General features: G+C 37.8%; 1 long non-coding RNA gene across 1 annotated transcript; it reads right to left on the bottom strand.

Moving 5' to 3' along the window:
- Positions 1 to 2,250: 2,250 nt before the first annotated feature.
- Positions 2,251 to 24,816, bottom strand: LOC104091987 (uncharacterized). The gene is made up of 2 exons (XR_685326.4): positions 24,237 to 24,816; positions 2,251 to 2,528 (listed from the first exon to the last, which is right to left on the bottom strand). It is a non-coding gene; the product is annotated as an uncharacterized lncRNA (long non-coding RNA).
- Between the last annotated feature and the right edge of the window lie 423 nt (positions 24,817 to 25,239).

Below are 25,239 nucleotides of genomic sequence, written 5' to 3'. Positions count from 1 at the left end.
CTTTTATAATATCTGTGAGGGCGCCCAGGTGCTCGGTGACCCATTTCTGACCATCTTCCCCCAAGTCATACCACCACATCTGAAGCTGAAGTGGAGCCTCGTCTACAACCGTCAACAGTGTGTTCTGGACAGTGCTCATTTTGTACCTATGGGTGATTATGGTTAGGGTTGACACTAGTTTCAAAAGACAAAACCAATGAACTCTTTTTGCAAAACAATCTTTTGTAAATTAACCAATTTCAAGAAAAGTCAAAGAGAGGGTGGCTATTTGTGCAATTGTGGTCAAGAACAGGGTGGCTATTTTTGCAACTATGGCCCCTTCGTACTTCCAAGGAAAGCTTTAGGGCCGGGGGGAGGACATTATGGTAAAAGTGATGCCCCATTAAAATACACATCCGTTCTTGCGAGAACAGCCCTTCGACACTTTGAAGATGTTCTAAAGTTATTCCGACAAAAACGGCTCGAGATTAACCGAAGTTGGGTCGGCTTATTTGTTTTGACAACAATACTTGACACAATTCTTTCTTTTTGGTTATTTTTGCAAAAATGGGGCCGAACCCTATGAAGGTTGCCTACGTATCTCTCGTCCAGTGAGAATTAGACCCGCATAATTCGTACGTTTTGACAAAAACAGGGGAAACATGACACTTGAAAATTTTGGCTCATTTTGAACCGGATGAATTTTCTCTCTCCTACTTCTCATTCTTGATTTTTTCAACTTTTTTGTCCCTATTCTAGAAATTGGTCAACATACAAACCAGATCAAACAAAATGCACAAGGAGCACGTAAGATGCATCAGGATGGTCTTGTAATTTTGGGTACACCTGTCCTAGACGGACCCAACCCCTATGTTGAGTCTCCAAAGTCAAATGCACGTGATGCAAACAAACGTTTCTACTAGGGATCATGCATGAGACTATGTTATTCTAGGTTTAAATCCTGGGGGAATATTTTAGACATAGCTTACCCAAGCGGACAACTCGAGCCGAGGTGAGGGCAACATACTGGGAGCACGAAATTTTACCCGACCTAGTTACTGACCCAACCTCGTTCTAATTGGTATGACCTCTAACAAAAAAGTGGGTCACGCGCATTAGGCCCATAAAGCGGTAAATGAGCGGCAATTAGTATATTAGGACCACAAACACAGTAATATCACACAATTAATAAAGCTAAGTATCACACTACAAGCTCAAATTCTGAACCCTGAACCAGAAGTTCTGGGTTCAACATTCCCAACAGAGTCGCCAGAGCTTTCACACCTCATTTTTACGAGGAAAGGAATTTTCTAATTTAAGTGACATTATTGAAATGAGATTATTTAATTAGAGAGTCGCCACTTTGGGTAATTATTATGGTGTCCCAAGATCGGATTAAAATCCCAAATCAAAGAAAATTGAATCTATTTAAAGTCTACGAAACATAGAAGGCCGGGTAAGGAACTCTGTTAACCCGGGAGAAGGTATTAGGCATAACTGAATTTCGTGATTTTAGCGCGGTCGCTTTACAATCTACACTTGGCTTATTAATTTGATTATTACATATTTTACAACCTATGTGCATTTTAACCTTTTACCGCATTTAACTTACTCGATTATGGCGTTATGGAATTATCTTGAAATGAACCACGTGTATATGAATCCGTTTTATTTAGTGCGCTAAAAATCATATCACGCGTACGTGTACATAATTAATAACATCTTTTTATTATTAAGGTTGTTTTGCCAAAGTCACACGAACGCTTACCTTGATTTATTTTGGAAATCATAATTATATCATGCGGACATGTACATAACCATGATATTAGATTAAAATTGCGCCTAAAGCAGTCTTCAAATATTCAAAAGTTGTATTCTTTTTTTATTATAATTCATTTTTAAAGATTTACTAGTACACTAAGCCGCGTTAATGGACTCAAAAAATATATATATAAGTGTTGGGCAATGATTAAGTGTTCACATATGAAATAGGCGGAGTAATTGCGCCCCTTTTTAAATAAGACTGAAGTAAGCTTTTCTTAATTAGGCCCCGCATGTAGTTGATAAAGTATTGGTTATTAATTTGGACCCAAACGCTAGGCCCAGGTCATGTCTAACATTTCGTATTGCAAATAGGCTGACCAGTCAATGGGCCTGCCATTGTTGATCATATCAGGCCCGTTTGAATTCATGTAAAATCAAGTCCCATTTCTATGGACTCTAAAAGAGGTCTGGGCATCTATAGTACATCCATCAACCGTTAACGGAAGATTATCACAAGTAAATAAGTACAATTTCATGATCAATTTCAATATCAATTCCATTTAACATGACTCAAAACATAGAATTAAATCATTAAATTGACAACCACTTTTTAACACTCATAGTAACCAAATGCTTTCAAAAACAACTTGGCTAGGAACTTTCAAATTACAGCAAGACTAACAAGTGAAACTACTAATTTCGACAATAAACCTACAGACCAATAGTCTTGCTTCTAATCTTCATATTTCACTACCAAACATTGCTTAACAGGCATTTCAGGAAACCTGTTTAAATTGAAATTTAGGCTCAACAGATTATGATATTGGAATATCAATGACAGAAACTAAAAAAGATGACATATGCTTAGAGAAGTTCGTGAGCAACAGTAGAACGACAAGGTTAAACCGATTTCAATTCAAGTCATTCAAACATTTTTAGAATATTTCACAAAGCATATAAACACAAATATCACACAAACAGATCTCAACTTCATAGAAGAAAACAGAGAAGTTTGATTATGCTAAATTCAAAGTCGTACAAGTTCATAGATGTGTACCTAAATTTGAAGCAAACTTGAATAACCAAATAAAGGCTAAACAGAGGAATGGAGTTCAGCAAGTCCAGAAAAACAAATTCAGCAGCCAAACAGCTCATTTACAACTTCAAATAAATGAAATCCCAGAAACAATGAAGTAGAAGAGAAGAAATTGAACTAGATTCTAAATCCTCCTTTGGTTTCTGTTTTGGTTTTGGTTTTAGCTTCTTCTTCTTCTTTTTTTTTTTTTTGCGTTTTTTATCTAGATTTGAATTCCAGAAAATTGTTTGAGCTTTTTGTAGGGTGATATGTGTGTGTGAGTGAGGAGAGGAGAGTGCAATGGGGAGTGAATGAAATGGGGAATGTGTATGTATTGTGTGTATCAGATGAGAGAATGTAGAGGAGTAAGAGTGTATATGCAAACGAGAGATTAGGGTGAAAAATAATATTATGTGAATGTTATAGTCGTCCATAGTGTGTGAGTTGTACCTCTTTGTATAACAGATTTCTGTGATTTTCCTTTTTCCCTTACTGCCCTCTTATTTCTTTTTATTACTCCCTCATCCCAGGTTCTTTTCTATTTATTTTGCAAATCAGTTCTTTCTACATCCTCCTAGAACCTTCTTAAACCAGCAACAAAAGAATCCCTAAAACTATCTTCTCTAATTAACCCCAACCCCCCTCCCCTCCCCCAGGTCCTAGTTAATGTCATTCTTTCATTTAACCCTTTTCTATTACTTTACCCTTTTACCCCATTCTCCTTTTATCTATTTCAAAAAACGGACCTGATAAGAACTAAACCCTAATTTAACTTAATGTCAACAACAAACCCAAATGATAGACTAATTAGTTAAAATTAAAATCCAAAATCTAAATCAAAGTAATGAAACGTGTGAAAAAATTATGGTAGGCTATAATCTCGTATTTTAGTCGCTTATTGCACTCTAATTTACTGCACTTTAATTGAGTTTGAGCTTTAATCGCTAGTGTTCTGCACTAATTATGTATTTTATGCCTTGTAGGAGGATTCCAAGCTATGTAGATATTGCAGAATGAATTTGAGCTATTTGGAGCTTTGAAGTCTTAGTAAAAGCCCAAGGGATTAAGCCGGGATTGTGTTCGGGGGTCGAATACCACGTCTCGATGTCAAAATCGAAGCAAAAACCCGGACTCTAAGAAAAGTGTACAACTACGCCGCGTGGGGCGGTGCGTGGTGCGTCGCGTCTCTGTAAATTCTTGCTCTTGTCAAAGTGTAAGCTCTTTGAAGTTTCCCACTGCTTCCCCGCCTGGCGCGTTTCCCCATGCGGCGCTCCTATACAAATTTTACAGAGTAATTATCCTAATTTGCGTAGAAAAAGGTGGTTTCGTTTGGGCCCGACCCTACTTGGTATAAATACATGTAAAAACATTATTTCTAGGACTTTGGGACACATCTAAGACCTAAGGAGGCTAAGAAGGAGGTGGAGAAGTGAAAGCACATGGGATTCATCATTTCATCCTCACTCAAGACAAGAGTTTGGATCGCTTTATATTTTTTCTGTATAATTGTGATAAATTACTCCATATCTATGGAGTATTTCTCTTTACAAATTAATGGATTTGGTGTATTGATATTTGTTTATGGATATTAACTCTAGTTTTTATGCATTGAATCGTTTTGGGTGTTTTAATTGTTGCATATATATTCACATATTCATGTAATCGAGAGAGGCATACTTGTGATATCTTTGCATTATCTTGTTGGTCGAATTTATTAATTCTTCTTAGTAATCGAAATAGGCTAGTTGAATTATTATTTAGACCTAGTTAGGAGGATAATCGAGAGAGGTTTTCCTAAAGACCAATACACTATGAATTCTTGCATATCTTCACCGAGCTTAAATTGCTTCATATTGTGAGGTTGAGACTTAATCGAGAGAGGAATTTCTACTAAACGTTTGAACTAATAATTGAGTGAATTCGAGTGTCATTCGTCAATTAGCTTTATATTCTTAGTTAATTTTAGTTTTAAATCACATAATTCTCAACTGTTGATCATCTTGGATATCAATCTAGCTACAAACTACGATAATATTGTTTAACTCCAATCCTTGTGGATACGATATTATATTATACTATATTCGACTAGCGAGCATAATTTTGTGTTATTTTTTAAGCTCCTCAACTTTTGGCGCCATTGTCAGAAATTGGCAATTAATAGTGTTTGAAATAGTTTGTAGTACTAATTTAGGAATTTTTATTTTATTTTATTTTATTTTTCCATTTTTACGCTTGGTGTTCTTTGACTGTGCGCAGGCTGCAGGTTAAGTTGGTGCATGACTCGATCTTCTGGGAAGGAAGTGCTACCATACGAACCAGAAATCGTGAAAGAACTGCACAGTTGAGGAAGGAAAAAAAATCTCTGTGAGAATATAGAGAAGGTTGGGCAATCCTCAACCAAAGAAATTATGGCGGGAGATGATGATAATGTTTATTTGGCTGAAAGAGAGGTAGCCCAGCAAAGAGAAAAAGCTGCAAGGGATGTCGAGGAAACAACTCTTCGGAATGCACAACTTGTCCATGAGGAGGAGAGGGCTCGGAAAATTTTTCGGAATCAACCTTTGGGTGTTGGGAGACCACTTAGCGATTATGCTAGACCAGTCTACAAACAAGGCTTATCAAGTGTTAGACCACCTCCAATGGCTGAGAACAATTTTGAGTTGAAGCAGGGATTTCTCCAAACTCTTCAAAAAGGTTGTGTCTTCAGAGGAAAAATGAATGAGGATCCAAACAACCATCTAATAGACTTTGAGGAGATTATGAACACCTTTCAATACAACAGTGTATGAAAGATGCAATCTACTTAAGGGCATTCCCCTTCACACTCAAAGATGATGCAAAGCACTGGCTTCGCAACTTGCCTAATGGATCGATTAGAACATGGGATGAGATGATCAGAATATTTCTTGACAAATATTTCTCATCAGCTAAGACGGGCAAATTTAGAAGAGAAATCCATAACTTCTGCTAAAACGAGACTGAAACTGTGTTTGAAGCTTGGGAGAGGTTTAAGGAGATAGTGCGAAAGTGTTAACATAGCAGAATTGAACTCTGGATGCAACTCCTGAATTTTTGTGATGGTTTGACACCGGACTCAGGTAGAACATTGAGTAATGTAGCTGGAGGCCCTTTGATGAAAAGACACCAGAGGAGATAGTCACTATTCTCGATGAATTATCTGAAGATGCAAATCAGTGGCCCTCTAAAAGTGCTGAAAGAAGACGGGTGAATGGTGTTCATCAGGTTGATGCTAACACATCTCTACAGGTACAGCTTGATGCCATGGCGAAAGAGATAAGGAAGTTAACCTTAGTTTCTATACAAAGTGAGAATCACGCAGCTTGAGATATATGTGGAAGATGACACCCTACTCATGAGTGTCAGGCCTCAACTAAGCAAGTAAATGTTGTGGAAAATTATAGCTTCAATGCAATAGATCAGAGGTACCCCGGTGTTTCATAGAGTTCACCTGGGGGTACTGCAAATGCATGGCAACAAAACAACTCCAGATTCCAAGGTCAAAGAGCTCCAGGCTTTCAAAATCAGCAAAGGCAGCAGTTTCAACCTCAACAATCCAATCAGCCTGGGCTAGAAGATCTTATGAAGTCCTTTATTGTTAATACAAATGAGAGGTTAGATTCTCATGGTGCAGCTATCAAAGAACCTAGCACAGGGCTGCGAAACTTGGAGAAGCAAGTGGGACAAATTGACACCATATTGTCTAAAAGGATCCCACGTACTTTGCCAGCTGATACAGAAAGAAACCCCAAGGAGATGGTAAATGTTGTAACTCTGAGAAGTGGAGAAGTAGTGAAAGAGCCCATTCCTATCCAAAAAGAGGTGATACCTGGAAAAAAAAGTAAGGAGCAGCTGAAAAATGAAGTTGATAAGAAGAAGAAAGGCAAGAAGGGAGCTGAGAAAAAAAGAAAGAGGAAACTTCAAGAAGGGAGGAATCTAATGAGAGCGAGCATATGCATGCTCTACCTTTTTTCCAAAAGCTATTTAGAGAAAGGTTGGACAAGCAGTTTGAGAAATTTTTAGATATGATGAGACATGTTAATGTAAACTTGCCATTCACAGAAGTGCTTTTACAAATGCCAGCTTATGTCAAATTCTTGAAGGAAATCCTGACAAAGAAGAGAAAGATAGAAAAAACATCGGTAGTCAAGCTCACAGAGCATTGCAGTGCAATCTTGCAAAACAAACAACCACAAAAGTGTGGAGATCTAGGGAGTTTTACTATACCTTGTCCGTTAGGCACTCTTAATTTTGATAAGTCTTTGTGTGATTCTGGTGCCTCAAGTAATTTAATGCCTTTGTCTATTTACAGAAAACTGGAGAATAAGCGTGGAGAGATAAGGTCTACACCAATATCTTTGCAGCTGGCAGACCAAACAACTATAATACCTGAGGGGATAGTGGAAGATATCTTAGTTTGGGTAGATTAGTTCGTATTTCCAATAGACTTTATAGTGGTGAAGATGGAGTAGAACAAGGAGATACCTCTAATCTTAGGAAGACCATTCTTAGCAACGGGTAGAGCAATTTTATATATACATGATAGAAAACTCATGCTTAGAATGGGTGAAGAGACTGTAACGTTCGAGATGAATGTAGAGACGGGGGTGAAAAAGGAGAAGCCAGCTGCAAGTGTTGAGTGGAAATTGAAGAGTTCGAATGAGAATGCTCCAGTGATTGGAAAAGATAAGTGTGGGGTGTATCCCAATAAAGCTGAGAAGAAGTTGTCTACATGGATGTGTGCATTGGTTCGGGCGCGTAGAATGGAGCCCGACTTCGACTCAAAGCCCGACTGAAAATTCAGGGAAGTTTCCTTTACCTTATGCTTTTTAATTGTGTGTCATGGAGACATGCCACAACTTAAAGTGTGGGGTGGGGAAAATTGTATGTTGTATGTATCTATGTTAGTAATTTAGTTTTGTTGTTCTAGTAGTTAGAGATAGAAAAATGATTTAAAAAATGAGAAAAAACACAAAAATTTAAAATTTTTGACTTTTCCCGACAATGGATATCATTCGACGGGTTTCTTGAGGGATTAAAGTCGAAAGAAAAAGACAAAGATTTTATTTTGTTAGGTAGTGTAATAATTCCTCATTGGTTTTTCTTTATGTCGCAGTTCTTTTCCAAGGGTTTTGTTTGAACCGGGTGTAGTTAGTTTTAAATTTTTGTTAGTAGTAGGGAACTTTGTGCTGTATTTTGAATTGAAAGCAATATCTCTTGACTCTATTATACCTTGAGAATATTGAGTGCTTTAGTTGTGACGCTTAGGCTCAGTTTTTAACTCTTGCATATGCACCTTAAATTGTATGATTTTAATTTTGCTTAACTGCTTTGACTAGAGTGTCTTGATAGTCTGATCATGAGTGAGTTAGGTGCCATGTGTGTGTGAGGTTTTGTGTATTCTGTGCATTGCATTTGATGTCTAGAACTTGCCCTGTGTGTTTGCAAAGCGAAATAGTAGTTTTGTTTAGTCTTGGAAGTGATTTAGGCATTTCTTTGTTGAACCAGTTATATGCTTTTACCCACCTAATTGTTATGTATCTTAGTTAAACCCTTTGAGCATATAATCATGTTTCTTTGTCAACCACATTATAAGCTTTACCCAATGTCGCGCCCCGTTTTCTCGCGAAAGCGGGTTTCGACGTGTGACAACTCTTTTAAAGGAGATGTTAAAAGAGAAGAGTCGACACCTAATAGTTTAAGGTGCGTTAGGGCACCTATTTACAAGTAACACTGTTTTGACTAGTATGTGTCACCAAAGATCGGGTAAGGGCTCAAATTACCTCAAAGAGAAGCTGTTAAGCACTCTTCGAGGTCCACAACTGTGGGTCCCGGCCGAACTTTAAACTATGTGGATTACGTGATTAGGCTAGGTGATCAAATAAACGAAGGGAAGTATAGAAGTCAAAAAGTCTTATCATAACACATTGGGAATTGGTACAAATCCTAAATGATTACGAATGCATTGGTCTATGTTAAATGACTAAATGTAAATGATGAGTATATGAAGGAAAGGGGGGGTCCTAAGTCTTTTATCCTAAAGGATCACCCCGTGCAACATAAATAATACTTCGCAACTCCCTTTAGGTAGGGGTTTCTCACATTATTCAGCGGGCACAGACTATCATCTCCTGCTACCCGATTACTATGTTGAAGTTGTTTACTTAAAGCGTTCTAATTCAGTTTTAAGTCGTACCCTACGCGTGCGCTACCCGTCCCAAGCCTATGGGGTCCAGGAGGCTTTGGACCTACTATTTGGTTGGTTCTAGACTTCACTTAGGTTGCTCAAAAAATGATAAAACTAAGCGACATTCAAAATAGATAGGACTTCACATAAAGAAAATTAAAGGCCCAAGTTAGCTTCCACACATAACAACAAATGCACGCGGGCAGATTTCTGGTTATGCAGTAGACGATTTCAGAATTAAAACATATTTTGGTTTGTTAAATCCTATAGACATGGTTCCTATGTGAGTTTGTTTAATATTATCCAGACAGTACTGCAGCGTATAGGCCAGTTAAAGCATCACAAGTCCTATAGGCATGATTTCTAATTGTTTACGATGAGGCAGTGAAGCAAAATGAATTACCAGATTACTAGTGTTGATTATAAAAACATGCTTCTTAGTCAAACGTCAATGTCCTATAGGCATGTATCTAAGTAAGTAAAAATATTGCATTACTGCGCCCTATAGACATGTTATCTAAGAGTGTTGAATAGTAGACGTGGGAACAGGTATGGCAAATACTGGAACTAACATATTTTGACAAGTTAAGTAAAGTTTGTGCGTGACTCCTATAGGCATGATATCTAACAGTGTGCAGAAATAAAGCATGCTAAACAAAAATAACAAATAGAGCACTTAGACCCTATAAACATGTTCTCTACCCTTTTATGCAAGAATAAAGCATACTCATTTCCCATTTTTACTAATTCCCCCATCATTCAATTTTACAAGCTATTACACATCACTTTAAGTAATTACAAGCCCAAATACAAATAGAGGATAACCCAACAATACATCTAGGTTTCAAATAGGCTTAGGACTTCATGCAGACAGCAGGCCCAAACTCCAAGCGTAGACAGTATACTTTAAAACCTCAAGAACAAAGGCAGTCCCAACATAACAAGCCCAAACGATTCCACTGATTAAGCTAAGGGAAGCTAAGCTCATCCACACAAGCAACAGAACTAATCTTAAACTATAATTAGCAAACTATTCTAATCAGGGCTCATAAGCAAGATCATGCTCAAATTGGAAAAAACATATGAGGCAAGCTCATGTTTATCACACCAGAACCAGAGTTTAAGAGCAATAGGATCATTTCAAACTAAGTTTCAGAAACCATCCTGGTCCAGAACTATCCTAAGGAGCCTTAAGCAGGGGTTTGAACATGGATATCTAACAGTGTCATGGGCAAGACTAGTGAAATATAGACTTAACATGGGAACTTCAACATAAGAGCCTAATGAGAACAACTAATTTATAGGGTTTAACATGTGAAATATTTAGCTAAATACCAATCACCACACAAGGTTTTACATCTAACATGTGAGCATTCATAAGGCAAGCATGCATCACACGAAAAAAGATGAAATAGACTAGACATATGTTGGATTGCACCCTAGGAGTCTTGAACGATCAGTGAGCACACAAAAGCAAAGAAACAAGTCTGCCTAGGAATGGTAACAGTATAGGCATATAGAATTCATATAATCACAGGGTGACTTCAAGGAAGTAGCAGTTTGTACATGAAAGTCTTAGCAAATTCACATTCCAATGAGTTCTGGGCATGCATTAGTCCCCTAAAAGGATCTAAGTCATGATGAGCAACAGACCAGTTTACACTTAAACATGAAGATGAGCAATTAATCAGACTGGACATTTATAATGAGCATGCACTAAGGCTGACATATTAAATTAAGCACGTAGACAGTATTGTCACAAAACTTGCAGAGAAATAGCAAATTATACATAGGGGATTCAACATAAAGAGAGCAATTTGAGCAAGAACATAGTCTCAAAAGGGTTTTGGCAAAGCAAGGCAGTCATCATGAATCAATTTAGCTATCCTTATGTGAGTTAACATCAAAACTTGCACGAATTGAAGCAAGTGAAACTACAGAGTGGTGCTAGAACAAGCAGAATTGCATACGAAGTGGCATAATATCAAAATTAACTCAGAGAAATCCAAATAACACTAGTGCACATAGCACAAACAAAAGAAGTAGAGTTACGAGGGTACAGGGCACTAACCAGTTGCAAATAAACGAATAAAAAAATAAATTCAAAATCTCAAAAACAGCAGCAATTGCAGGTGAGTGACGAAAGACCCCAAACCTCAGTGCTTCAGAGTTCAAAAGAGCCGCGAAATGGACCCCGAGAAGTGCTTGCACTTGAGAAGGTCAACAGAATACGGTGGCCTTGGCTTTCAGTTGGCCAAGAGCTTAATTTCAGGATAGTATCGAATAAGTGAGAGTGAAGGGATAGTTCTTACGGCGATTAAAGGTCTGTCCAAAGGGAAAATTGGGGAGGGATTTATATAGTAGCGAAAGTAAGTACCCAAACAAGGAAAAACAATCGATTAAACACGAATAAGGAAAACATAACATGGAAAATCAATTAGAATCAATTTAAGACGAATCTGGCAAACCTTAGTTTAGATGAAGAACAAAAATGGCAAAAAATCTTACTGAATCAGACATATAGGGCCTGGTAGTGAGTGTATCAGGTCAGAAACATGAAGATAATACAGAATCAGAGTTGAGCGAACACCAACGACTCAACTTCCATAAATAATCGAGTACCAAATACTTGTAACATTTAAAAGATGGTAGGCATCTCTATGTGTGCAAGAAAGGAAAGGAATCATGGACGATTTCCATGTAATATTGGATTGGGACTGGGATTTGAGTGAGGCAGCTAGGGTTTAGGTTTGAGAGATGATGGGGAGGGTTTGAAGGCGGAAAACAATGATGAAATAGGTCTAGGGTTTGGGTTATGGGGATATAAGGAGATGTGGGGGGATTACTATGGGACGTTGATCATTTGAGATCAACGGCCAGGATCGAAAAGGGAGTGGGGCTAGTCGTTTAAATGGGTACCGACCGGGTTTGAGATTAAGGGGTCGTTTGGCATGGGCTGGGGAAATTGGGCCAGGGATTTTAAGAGTTTGGGCCACTAATGTGGTCCAAAATTGGTATAATTGAGGCTACACAAGAAATTATTAATAAAAATAATTTATAAAACTATTTAATTGATAATAAAATATTACTTATGTAATAAAATGATTAAAAATAATAACTTAATATTATAAAAATATAAAAATGCTATTTAACATGAATGATGTAATAAATGTAATTATACATAGCGTATAGGCCATTATTGCAAAATTATGTAAATAGACAAAAAAAACAAATAAAACTACATAAATGGAGTAAAAATATTATGAAACATATATGTGGATGTAAATAATAATTTTGGATGATTAAGTCATCACAAAGTAATTTGAAGGGATAATTAATAAATATTTGAATAATTTAAATACTGGAAAATCAATTTTAAAGATTTAAAATATTATAAAAAATTATAGAAAATACTTATACGACTCGTATAAATTAAATAATTATGTAAAATGCTATTTTGAAAGTATATATACTATTGATAAAATATGAGGGCAAAATTGGGTATCAACAGCTACCTCTCTTTATCCGGGAAGGATGAAAGAGTTGTTGGATAAAGAAAATGATGACCAATTTTGTCCGAAGTGAGTGAGGAATGATGTATTTTGAAAAAATGGGGGTCGAACCCTGGTTCTTGAGTTACCTACATATCCCTGATTTTACAGGAATCAGGTCGTATGTAGTTCTGGATATGTTTCAAAAGGGTTCTTTTTGGGTAGGATAGTGTTGTAAGTAACGGACAAATTTAGGTGGAGTCATGAATGCGAAATGAACGTTACGGGTGTATCACAAGGCAGATATTTGAATGGTCATAGAGTAAAAAAGTAGTCAATTACTAGTAGTCGGTTACGTTTGAGGTAGTCAAAGGATGTGAACGTTGTGAACGGAAATCGGAGCGAAGATTTCTCCTGTTTACAGAACGGTTACCTCCCGAGTTACCTGCAACACTCAAATCACGGTGCATGCGAATATATATGGGTTATTGCAAAAATTTAAACATGATGCAAATTCAGTTCGAACCATGAAGGTTGTCTTCGGACAATGAGGATGATGTCCTTAGACCATGACATACTGGTCCATGAAGCATATGATAAGGGATTTGCATGCCATGAAATGGTGTCCTCGGGCCATGAGGATGGTGCCTCTGGACTATGATGCCTTTGAATGATGATGTGCAGTTTCGAGAGATCCTCAGGCCATGGAATGGTGTCTTGAGGCCATGAGGATGGTGCCTTCGGACTATGATGCCTTTGGATAATGTGGCGACGTTTCAGCCCATGAAATGCAAAGATATGGCGATGTCAATCATTTTATAGAGGAAATAGGTGATGCTTAGTCATATGCGAGGACGAGACAAGACAAGGCTTAGTCTTGTATGAGATGAGAGCAATGCTTACCCCTATACGAAGAAGGGAGATAGTGCTTAACCTTATGCAGTATAGTGGAGAGAGTGTTTAGTCTCATGCAAAGAGAGGCAATGTTTAGCCTCATGCAATAATGGAGGCAATGCTTAGCCTCATGCAAGGAATGGAGACAGTGCTTAGTTCTCAAAGGAAGGCAATGTTTAGCCTTATGCACGGTGAGGGCAGTGCCTAGCCCTATGCAAGGAGTAGAGACAATGCTTAGTCACATGCAAGGAGAGGTAATGTTTAGCCTTATGCAATGGTGAGGGCAGTGTTTAGCCCTATGTAATAGGTGGAGACAATGCTTAGTCCCATGCAAGTAAAGGAGACAGTGCTTAGTCTCTGGCGAGGAAAGGCAATGCTTAGCCTTATGCAATAATGGAGGCAATGCATAGCCTCATGCAAGGAATGGATACAATGCTTAGTCTCTGGCAAGGAAAGGCAATGCTTATCATTATGCAATAATGGAGGCAATGATTAGCCTCATGCAAGGAGTGGAGACAATGCTTAGTCTCTGGCAAGGAAAGGCAATGCTTAGTCTTATGCAATAATGGAGGCAATGCTCAGCCTTATGCAAGGAGTGGAGACAATGCTTAGTCTCTAGCAAGAAAAGGAAATACTTAGCCTTATGCAATAATGAAGGCAATGCTTAGCCTCATGCAAGGAATGGAGACAGTGTTTGGTCTCATGCGAAGAAAGGCAATGCTTAGCCTTATGCACGGAATGGAGATAGTGCTTAGTCTCATGCAAGAAGAGCAATGAATAGATGCGATAGAGTAAAGTAATTCTTAGCTTGATGTGTTTGCGTTTGGCAACTTTGTCGTTATGAAGATAGTGATTTTGTTGTATGTATGTATATGTGAAAATTCCTGTTGTGTTCATTGTGCCTGCATCCAAAGAAAAATCATGAGGTTTGCGGGGGGCGGTTGGTTCTTGCTATTGATTCCTTGCTTCGCCTTTACTCCTGTCTTGAGGTCCTGCTTGAGTCACCCTGGGTAACGTCTGTCTGCTATAAAATTTTCGAAAAACATGCATTTGTGATGAATTGCTTATAAAAATGTAGTTGTTTGAAATATGTGATAATGCATGAGAGAAGATGATTTGTTGAATTGATGACTGTGACATGCTTTTGAGACATTGAAACCTCCTTGACTCGGGATTTTGAGGATCCTCCTCAAAATTCTTCCCCAGTCTAAATGCATACTTCTGGCAACACATTCTTCGGTTGCTCCAAACGTAATGAAATCAGACAAACTCGAGATCTTGCCCTAGTTTCTGATCATAGGGAAAATGAAGATCGCTTGGTGGAGGAGGAGGTGGAGGACCTCTGGATCTAGTGTGATATGCTGACGATGCCAGTATGCACGAACCAACCTTTAGGAATAGGAATAATCAAAAGAAAAGAAAAAGAAAAAGGTAACCAAGTTAGTAAGGAATATTAAAAGAGTGTTTGCGATATTAAAACATGTTTCACAAAGTCATGCAATAATTCGCGTCCTAATTTGGGGACTTCATTGTGCCCGAGGTAGGCCTAAGCGACACATAGACTTGGAGAAAATTGATGCCAATATTTGCGTCATTTCATTAATGCCAAAAATGAGTCAAACCCTTACTAAATCGACAATAATAAAAATTACTAATGACATTTATCCTTATTACAATCGAAATCTAAAGCTAAGCTAGAAAACTGTAAAGAACATCATATCCTAGTCTACTTGGTCCCTGAAGGACCTTCTCCGTGCTTAGCTATTTTGACCTCATCAATCAGGTTTCCCAGATCGCGCACAGTAAGTAAGATTTTGCTAGATGTCCTCCTTCACTACCATCCGTGCCTTGACAATCTGAGAGTCTCTTTCTCATCTTTCCCTCGAGCTTCATCAATCCTTGTTCCAAGTATTCCAATCTTTCTGTTGAATTAGTGGCAATATCCATCCATTCATTTATCACTTCCATGTTCACTTTGTGTTGTTCCACATGTTTAGCTTCAGACTCGAACACTCTTTTGCATAGCCTTATATACTTAACCTGTGCCTCAGCTGCTTTATATATATTTCTGTCCTTCAGATTGATTCCTTTCTTGATGTCTTCCGCTACGTCATCCTCCAACCATGATAGATAGCAGTACATATGACCGGCGTGATACCTGTCTGGCTTAATGGTTTCTTTTTCCACAATGACCTTTTGGTTCCACATATGTTGTGCCTCGAACTTGAATGGAATGGCGTCTCCTTTGAAATCTGCCATGTACTGGACCATGTTAGAAACCTGAGGTATGACCTGTTTTCTCCCTGCTTGCCTCATTACCCTTATGGGAGCATAAGGATAGATGCCTCGTAACCTGATCAGTACCAGATGAGTAGTCTCTCTTGACCTGATGATGAACTCACTGCTAGGAAACCACTCAAACATCCAATGTACATGTTCGTCTGTGAGATTGCTGAAGAAGCGTACCCAACTTACAGCATTTCCAGGTTGTGCAAACCTGTCTGGGATAAACATCATTTTCTTTAGGTGATGGTAAGCTATGTAGTCATTCAACAGCTGTCGTAGAAGCTCTTGACGATACTCTCCTCTCTGAAAGTGTTCCAGCAGCTAGACCTGTAGTAGCAAATTATAACCCTCAAAGTGTCCAAATCCATGCTTGCACCGATCTAGAGCGCGGTACATCTCAGCTAAGATCATAGGGATGATAGTATAAGTTTGTCCTTCGATGCCCTCCATCAAAGTCCTGGCAACCATGGCTAAGCGAGTATGAATCCTTCCCTATTTTGTTGGAAATATCAACAACCCCAAGAAGCAGACGATGAACACATAAACCCGGCGGTGCATCCAACCAAAGGAAGTAATGGCAAGCTCCTCATGATGAAGACGATATGACTTGCTATGCCCATAACGCTCATAAAGAAATTCAAAAGGGATGTATGACTTTTTTAAACAGAGCGGCTCGTCATTTTTCTTAAAACCCAACATCTTTAGAAAACCGCGAGGAGTGTGATTCTCTGGTACCAGTAATCCCGGACTATCCCATAGAAACTTAGCGAACCCTCCCATTTCTTCTAGGAGAGGAGTCATTTCTATATTGCCGAATCGAAAAATGGCGCTTTTCTCATCCCAGAACATGGTAGCGGCCTCAATCAGTGCCCTATTTGGTGGAATGTTTAGCAAGGATGGAAGGTCACCCAATACTCTTCTCATATGATTCTTGTTGCAAGGTACAAGGTCTTTCCACCGATATTTTGGACCATATCGAACCCTGGGACTTCATGCTTTATTTTCTGCAAACCAACAAAGGTTAGCCCTTTCCCCCTCCAGATTTGACTACTTATGCAATAATGATCAACACGTTGGCGTATTTTCTCCAAGTAATTCACATAATATGATAGTGTCCATTGGGATTGTGGAAATCCCGACGGACTTTGGACAAGGTTTATCTTAGCGGGTTGTTACATTGATAATGCTCCAGCCCATACTAGGTGTAGCATGATGCATGTACATTTCAAGTTGGAGTAGGGTTTGTAGAATGGTCTAGATTGGTACTCCCAAGTGGACAACTTGAGAGGGAAAGGAACAGGGCTATCGATTGCACTATTGATCGACTAGTCTACCGCAAATAAGCCTTTCCAATTTAAAAAGGGTAATTTTTGGAAGAGTGCGGGCGCCCATCAAGCGCCGCTATGTTGATAATTGGCACGAGTGGAGTATGATGTGAAGCATGCTTTATGCAGAGATAATAACACGTTGCCAAATATTTGCATGATAGAAAGTAGTAAATAGGATAGAAAAAGTAAACATGGAAAGAATAGAGAAGAAAGACAAAAGGAAGAAGTCAGTTAAGTTCATAAAAATATATGCGAGAATGTAATAAAGTAGGGAGTAGGGATGGTAAAGACATGATATAGAGGTTTTAGACACGATGGAAAGAGAAGAAGGGTGGTTATAAAGGTGAATGGGGAAGGGATGTGCATGTCATAGCACATGTAAACAGATAAAGGCGAATAGGGGAAAGGATGTGCATGTCATAGCAAATTCAAGCAAATAAAGGTGAAGAAGGGAAGGTATGTGCATGTAGCAGCAGTTTTAGAACAAATAAAGAAAAAGAGAGAAATCCATATAAGTCAAGTTCATTATGGTAAGAGCCTAAGTGTAATCCCCAGTAGAGTCGACATGCTGTCGCGCCTCATTTTCTCGTTCGACGTGTGACAACTCTTTAAAAGGAGGTGTTAAAAGAGAAGAGTCGCCACCTAACGGTTTAAGGTGCGTTAGGGCACCTATTTACAAGTAACTCTATTTTGACTAGTCTGTGTCATCAAAGATCGGGTAAGGACTCAAATTATCTCAAAAAGAAGGTGTTAGGTACTCTTCGAGGTCCACAACTATGGGTCCCGACCGAAATTTAAACTATGTGGATTACGTGATTAGGCTAGGTGATCAAATAAACAAAGGGAAGTATAGAAGTCGAAGAGTCTTATCATAACACATTGGGAATTGGTACAAATCCTAAATGATTACAAATGCATTGGTCTATGTTAAATGACTTAATGTAAATGCCAAGTATATGAAGGAAAGGGGGGGTCCTAAGTCTTTTAGCCTAAAGGATCACCCCGTGCAACATAAATAATACTTCGCAACTCCCTTTAGGTAGGGGTTGCTCATATTATTCAGCGGGAACAGACTATCATCTCCTGCTACCCGATTACTATGTTGAAATTGTTTACTTAAAGCATTCTAATTCAGTTCTAAGTCGTACCCTACGCGTGCGCTACCCGTCCCATGCCTATGGTCCAGGAGGCTTTGGACCTACTATTTGGGTTGTTCTAGACTTTACTTAGGTTGCTCAAAAAATGATAAAACTAAGTGACATTCAAAACAGATAGGACTTCACGTAAAGACAATTAAAGGCCCAAGTTAGCTTCCACACATAACAACAAATGCATGCGGGCAGATTTCTGGTTATGCAGTAGACGATTTCAGAATTAAAACATATTTTGGGTTGTTAAATCCTATAAGCATGGTTCCTATGTGAGTTTGATTAATATTATCCAGACAGTACTGCAACATATAGGCCAGTTCAAGCATCATAAGTCCTATAGGCATGATTTTTAATTGTTTACGCGATGAGGCAGTGAAGCGATATGAATTACCAGATTATTAGTGCTGATTTTATAAACAAGCTTCTTAGGCAGACGTCAATGTCCTATAGGCATGGTATCTAGGTAAGTAAAAATATTGCATTGCAGCGCCCTATAGATATTATATCTAAGAGTGTTGAATAGTAAACATGGGAACAGGTGTGGCAAATACTGGAACTAACATATTTTGACAAGTTAAGTGAAGTGTGTGCCTCCTATAGGCATGATGTCTATCAGTGTGCAGAAATAAAGCATGCTAAACAAAAACAACAAATAGAGCACAAAGACCCTATAGACATGTTCTCTACCCTTTTATGCAAGAATAAAACATATCTATTTCCCCTTTTTATTAATTCCCCCATCATTCAATTTTAGAAGCTATTACAGATCACTTTAAGTAATTACAGGCCCAAATACAAATAGAGGATAACCCAACAATATATTTGGGTCTTCAAATAGGTTTAGGACTTCATGCAGACAGCAGGCCCAAACTCCAAGCGCAGACAGTATACTTCGAAACCTCAAGAACAAAGGCAGGCCCAACATACCAGGCCCAAACAATTCCACTGATTAAGCTAAGGGATGCTAAGTTCAGCCACACAAGTAACAGAACTAATATTCAACTATAATTAGCAAACTATTCTAATTAGGGCTTATAAGCAAGATCATGCTCAAATTGGAAAAAACATATAAGACACATATGAGGCAAGCTCATGTTTATCACACCAGAAACAGAGTTTAAGAGCAGTAGGATTATTTCAAACTACGTTTCAGAAACGAGCTTGGTCCAGAACTATCCTAAGGACCCTTAAGCAGGGGTTTGAACATGGAAATCCAATAGTGTCATGGGCAAGACTAGTGAGATATAGACTTAACATGAAAACTTCAACATAAGAGCCTAATGAGAACAACTAATTTGCAAGGTTTAACATGTGAAATGTTAAGGTAAATACCAATCACCACACAAGGTTTTACATCCAACAGGTGAGCATTCATAAGGCAAGCAGTCATCACACGAAGAAAGATGAAATAGACTAGACATATGTTGGATTACACCCTAGGAGTCTTGAACGATCAGTGAGCACATAAAAGCAAAGAAATAAGTCTGCCTAGGAATGGTAACAGTATAGGCATATAGAATTCATATAATCACAGGGTGACTTCAAGGAAGTAGCAGTTTGTACATGAAAGTCTTAGCAAATTCACATTCCAATGAGTTCTGGGCATGCATTAGTCCCCTAAAAGGATCTAAGTCATGATGAGCAGCAGACTAGTTTACACTTAAACATGAAGATGAGCAATTAATCAGACTGGACACGTATAATGAGCATCCACTAAGGCTGACATATTAAACTAAGCACGTAGACAGTATTGTCACAAAACTTGCAGAGAAATAGCAAATTATACATAGGGGATTCAACATAAAGAGAGAAATTTGAGCAAGAACATAGTCTCAAAAGGGTTTTGGCAAAGCAAGGCAGTCATCATGAATCAATTTAGCTATCCTTATGTGATTTAACATCAAAACTTGCACGAATTGAAGCAAGTGAAACTACAGAGTGGAGCTAGAACAAGCAGAATTGCATACGAAGTGGCATAATATCAAAATTAACTCAGAGAAATCCAAATAACACTAGTGCACATAGCACAAACAAAAGAAGTAGAGTTACGAGGGTACAGGGCACTAACCAGTTACAAATAAACGAATAAAAAAATAAACTCAAAATCTCAAAAATAGCAGCAATTGCAGATGAGTGACGAAAGACCCCAAACCTCAGTGCTTCAAAGTTCAAAAGAGCCGCGAAATGGACCCCAAGAAGTGCTTGCACTGGAGAAGGTCAATAGAATACGGTGGCCTTGGATTTCAGCCGGCCAAGAGCTTAATTTCAGGATAGTATCGAATAAGTGAGAGTGAAGGGATAGTTCTTAGGGCGATTAAAGGTCTGTCCACAGGGGAAATTGGGGAGGGATTTATATAGTAGGGAAAGTAAGTACCCAAACAAGGAAAAGCAATCGATTAAACACAAATAAGGAAAAAATAACATGCGAAATCAATTAGAATCAATTTAAGAGGAATCCAGCAAACCTTAATTTAGACGAAGATCAAAAATGGCAAAAACGCTCACTGAATCGGACCCATATGGCCTGGTAGTGAGTGTATCAGGTCAGAAACATGAAGATAATACAGAATCGGAGTTGAGCGAACACCAACGACTCAGCTTCCATAAATAATCGAGTACCAAATACTTGTAACGTTTAAAAGATGGTAGGCATCTCTATGTGTACAAGAAAGGAAAGGAATCATGGACGATTTCCATGCAATATTGGATTGGGGCTGGGATTTGAGTGAGGCAGCTAGGGTTTAGGTTTGAGAGATGAGGGGGAGGGTTTTAAGGCGGCGAAAATGATGAAATGGGTCTAGGGTTTGGGTTATGGGGATATAAGGAGATGTGGGAGATTATTATGGGATGTTGATCATTTGAGATCAACGGCCAGGATCGAAAAGGGAGTGGGGTTGGTCGTTTAAATGGGTACCGACCGGGTTTGAAATTAAGGGGTCGTTTGGCATGGGCTGGGGAATTGGGCTAGGGATTTGAGGAGTTTGGGCCACTAATGTGGTCCAAAATTGGTATAATTGAGGCTACACAAGAAATTGTTAATAAAAATAATTTATAAAAATATTTAATATATAATAAAATATTACTTATGTAATAAAATGATTAAAAATAATAACTTAATATTATAAAAATATAAAAATGCTATTTAGCATGAATGATGTAATAAATGTAATTATGCATAGCGTATAGGCTATTATTGCATAATTATGTAAATAGCCAAAAATTACAAATATAATTACATAAATGGATTAAAAATATTATGAAATATATATGTGGATGTAAATAATAATTTTGGATGATTATGTCATCACAAAGTAATTTGAAGGGATAATTAATAAATATTTGAATAATTTAAATACAGGAAAATCAATTTTAAAGGTTTAAAAAATTATAGAAGATACCTATACGACTCGTATAAATTAAATAATAATGTAAAAATGCTATTTTGAAAGTATATATACTATTGAAAAAATATGAGGGCAAAATTGGGTATCAACACCCAATTGTTTGAATTGACCATATATTTGAACCATTTACCTCTCGTGAGCACTTGAATTTGATATGAACTTTGCAAAAGGTGAAGTGTGGGGTTGTTGGTTTGGCTTTTGAGTGGAACTAATGAATTAAGGAGGAAGGTGCACTTGTTTTTTAAAAAAAAAAAGTAAGTAAGAACCACTTGAATTGAATAGGAAAAGAAAAAATAATTGTATTGTTGTGAAAAATATTCATTGATAAGTGGTAACTCTTGATGTAATTGTGCTTAAAGAAGTAGGGAGTTAATATATATTGATGTGAAAGTGGAGTTATGGTTTGACATAAGTGTGGGGTTTTGAAAGGCAAATTGTATGTATTAAAGTACTTAGGGAGGTGTAGTCACTCTTATATCTAAATGTATCTGACACATCCCGCAGCTTACATTACAACCAATTAAAGTCCTACTTGATCCTTGACTGAATGAACTCCATTAGTAGAGTAGTACACTACGGACAAGCATATGGTGCATCTATTGTGGCATACGAATGTTGTTTCTGAGAGTGAGTGAATTCTTTCTATCTTGCGTTCCTAATTGTTCTTAACTTTTATTGTGTGTCGAAGTACTCTATATTGTTGTATGAGGGTACATGATTCACGAAGGAAGGTAATGTCATTGACCTCTATGTTAGAGTAAGTGAACAGGTTGTGAAAAATACGTGGTACGTTTGAGTCAAATTTTGAGGCTATGATGTTACGTTATTGTGCTTAATCTATTTTAAATATTCTTGGTTTGATGAGTTATGAGAGTTGTTTAAAAAGGTTGTGTCTATATGAAGTGTAGTTTGATTGCTCGAGGACGAGCAATGGTTTAAGTGTGGGGTGTTGATGGTAGGCTATAATCTCGTGGTTTAGTCGCTTATTGCACTCTAATTTACTGCACTTTAATTGAGTTTAAGCTTTAATTGCTAGTGTTCTGCACTAATTGTATATTTTATGCCTTGTAGGAGGATTCCAAGCTATGTAGATATTACGGAATGAATTTGAGCTATTTGGAGCTTTGAAATCTTAGTAAAAGCCCAAGGGATTAAGCCGGGATCACGTTCGGGGATCGAATACCACGTCTGGATGTCAAAATCGAAGCAAAAAAAGCAAGACACTGAGAAAAGTGTACAACCGCGGCGCGCGGGGCGACGCATGGCGCGGCGCGTCTATGTAAATTCCTTCTCCTATAAAAGTGAAAGCTCTCTGAAGTTTTCCATTACTGCCCCGCCTGGCGCGTCGCCCCATACGGAGAGCCTGTACAAATTTTACAGAGTAATTTTCCTAATTCGCGTAGGAAAAGGTGGTTTTGTTTGAGCCCGACCCTACTTGGTATAAATACATCTAAAAATGTTATTTTTAGGACTTTGGAACACATCTAAGACCTAAGGAGTCTAAGAAGGAGGTGGAGAAGCGAAAGCACAGGGGATTCATCATTCAATCCTCACTCAAGACAAGAGTTTGGATTGCTTTATGTTTTTCTGTATAATTGTGATAAATTACTCCATATCTATGGAATAGTTCTCTTTAGGGATTGATGGACTTGGTGTATTGATATTTGTTTATGGATATTAACTCTAGTTTTTATGCATTGAATTATTTTGGGTATTTTAATTGTTGCATATATATTCACATGTTCATGTAATCGAGAGAGGCATACTTGTGATATCTTTGCATTATCTTGTTGGTTGAATTCATTAATCTTCTTAGTAATCGAAAGAGGCTAGTTGAATTATTGCTTAGACCTAGTTAGGAGGATAATCGAGAGAGGTTCTCCTAAGACCAATCCACTACGAATTCTTGCATATCTTCACTGAGCTTAAATTGGTTCATATTGTGAGGTTGAGACTTAATCGAGATAGGAGTTTCTACTAAACGTTTGAACTAATAATTGAGTGAATTCGAGAGACTCACTTAAACATTAGAAGTGAATTAACTAGAGTTAAATCCCAGACATTTATCTTGCACCTACCCAATCAACCCCTATTTTCTCCCCTTGATATCTTTCTTGCTTACTTTTGTTCAAGTGTCATTCGTCAATTAGCTTTAGATTCTTAGTTAATTTTAGTTTTAAATTACATAATTCTCAACTGTTGATCATCTTGGATAGCAATCTAGCTACAAACTACGATAATACTGTTTAACTCAAATCCATGTGGATACGATATTATATTATACTATATTCGACTAGCGAGCATAATTTTGTTTTATGTTTTAAGCTCGTCAAGAAACATTGACAGAATCATTGAAGCTCATTATCAACTAACTAATTAAGGCATTTTGGTATGAATTTACTAAATCATTATGTAGTTAAGAGAATGAAACTGAGACTCCAATAATTAATCAAATTGTCACCCAACCGACTTGTCAAGCTGATGAATTAATTTAGACTAATATGGAACATACTATAACTCAGGAGAAAAGCACTTAATTAACCGTGTAAACTAAGAGCATTCATTAACATACTAACAAAAATTAAAAAATCTAAACTAACGTGTAACTGGAATGATGAGGACAAAAAGAAGGAATGAAAAGAGATATGTCGGAGTATACCTTCTCAGAGCTCTTAATCAAACGGGGTTAGTGACTTCTGGCCGGTCAATGGTCGGTTGACCAAAATACGGTGATCTCGGAATAAACAAAAAAACATCAATCGATTGCTCTCGTCAAGAGCAATCGATCAACATAGGTTTCGAGTCATAATGAGTTGTCTTTGAGAAGAAATCAAGAAAAGACATATTATGGTTTTTTTTTTTTTGAATTTTAGATCTACTATTGGACGAGTTATAGTGGGTTTCAAAGGCCAAGGTTAAGAGATTAGGAATGAGGAAGGGACGAGGATCATCTGGTGAAATTTTCGGGTTGATTGGTGGTGGCCCGCTGCCGTGGGCGATTTCTGGCGGGCAGCGGGCGGTGGAGGAAAATGGGGCTATAGAGAGGTGAAAGAGAGTTCTGAGAAGGTTTTTGGGGTAGGGGTCGTTCTCTTAGGACAGTTTTAAGAGGTTTGGAGATTCAGTTCCGAGCCGTCCGATCAAAATTATGGACGACTGAGATTAACCCTAAACGAAACGTCGTCGTTTGGCATTTAAAGAGGCATTTAAAGAGGGGCTGGGTCGGGTATAGCTTGGGCTTAGACAGATCTGAAACACAACTGGGCCTTCATGAATTACTTGGCTCAATCAGAAAATGCAAGAGGGCAAAAATCTGTAAAAATTCTATAAAAATTCTATGAAAATCTATACAAACAATGAATAGAGAAAAATCTATAAAAATTCTATAAAAATCAGCACTAATTAATAGACAATTTTTTTTGGATTTTTTAGGAGTAATTTAATCATAGGGCAAAAATTACATGCTCACACGAGGATCAAAGGTAACTTCGAGGTCATCTAATAGATGATAAAATTGTCCAAACTCCAGAGACCAACATCTACATCATAATCTTTGATACTTTTACAATAATTGCTCCGTCCTCCAGATTGTATTGCGCTCCTGAAGGTATTAATAGAACATTAAAAACGTTTTTTTGTTGTTTTCATCAATGTATCCCGGTATT

This window comes from Nicotiana tomentosiformis, chromosome 5 (assembly GCF_000390325.3).
Source record: "Nicotiana tomentosiformis chromosome 5, ASM39032v3, whole genome shotgun sequence".
Classification (NCBI taxonomy): domain Eukaryota; kingdom Viridiplantae; phylum Streptophyta; class Magnoliopsida; order Solanales; family Solanaceae; genus Nicotiana; species Nicotiana tomentosiformis.
The sequence above is the reverse complement of the archived record's forward strand: the minus strand, read 5'-3'. Positions and strand labels throughout refer to the sequence as shown.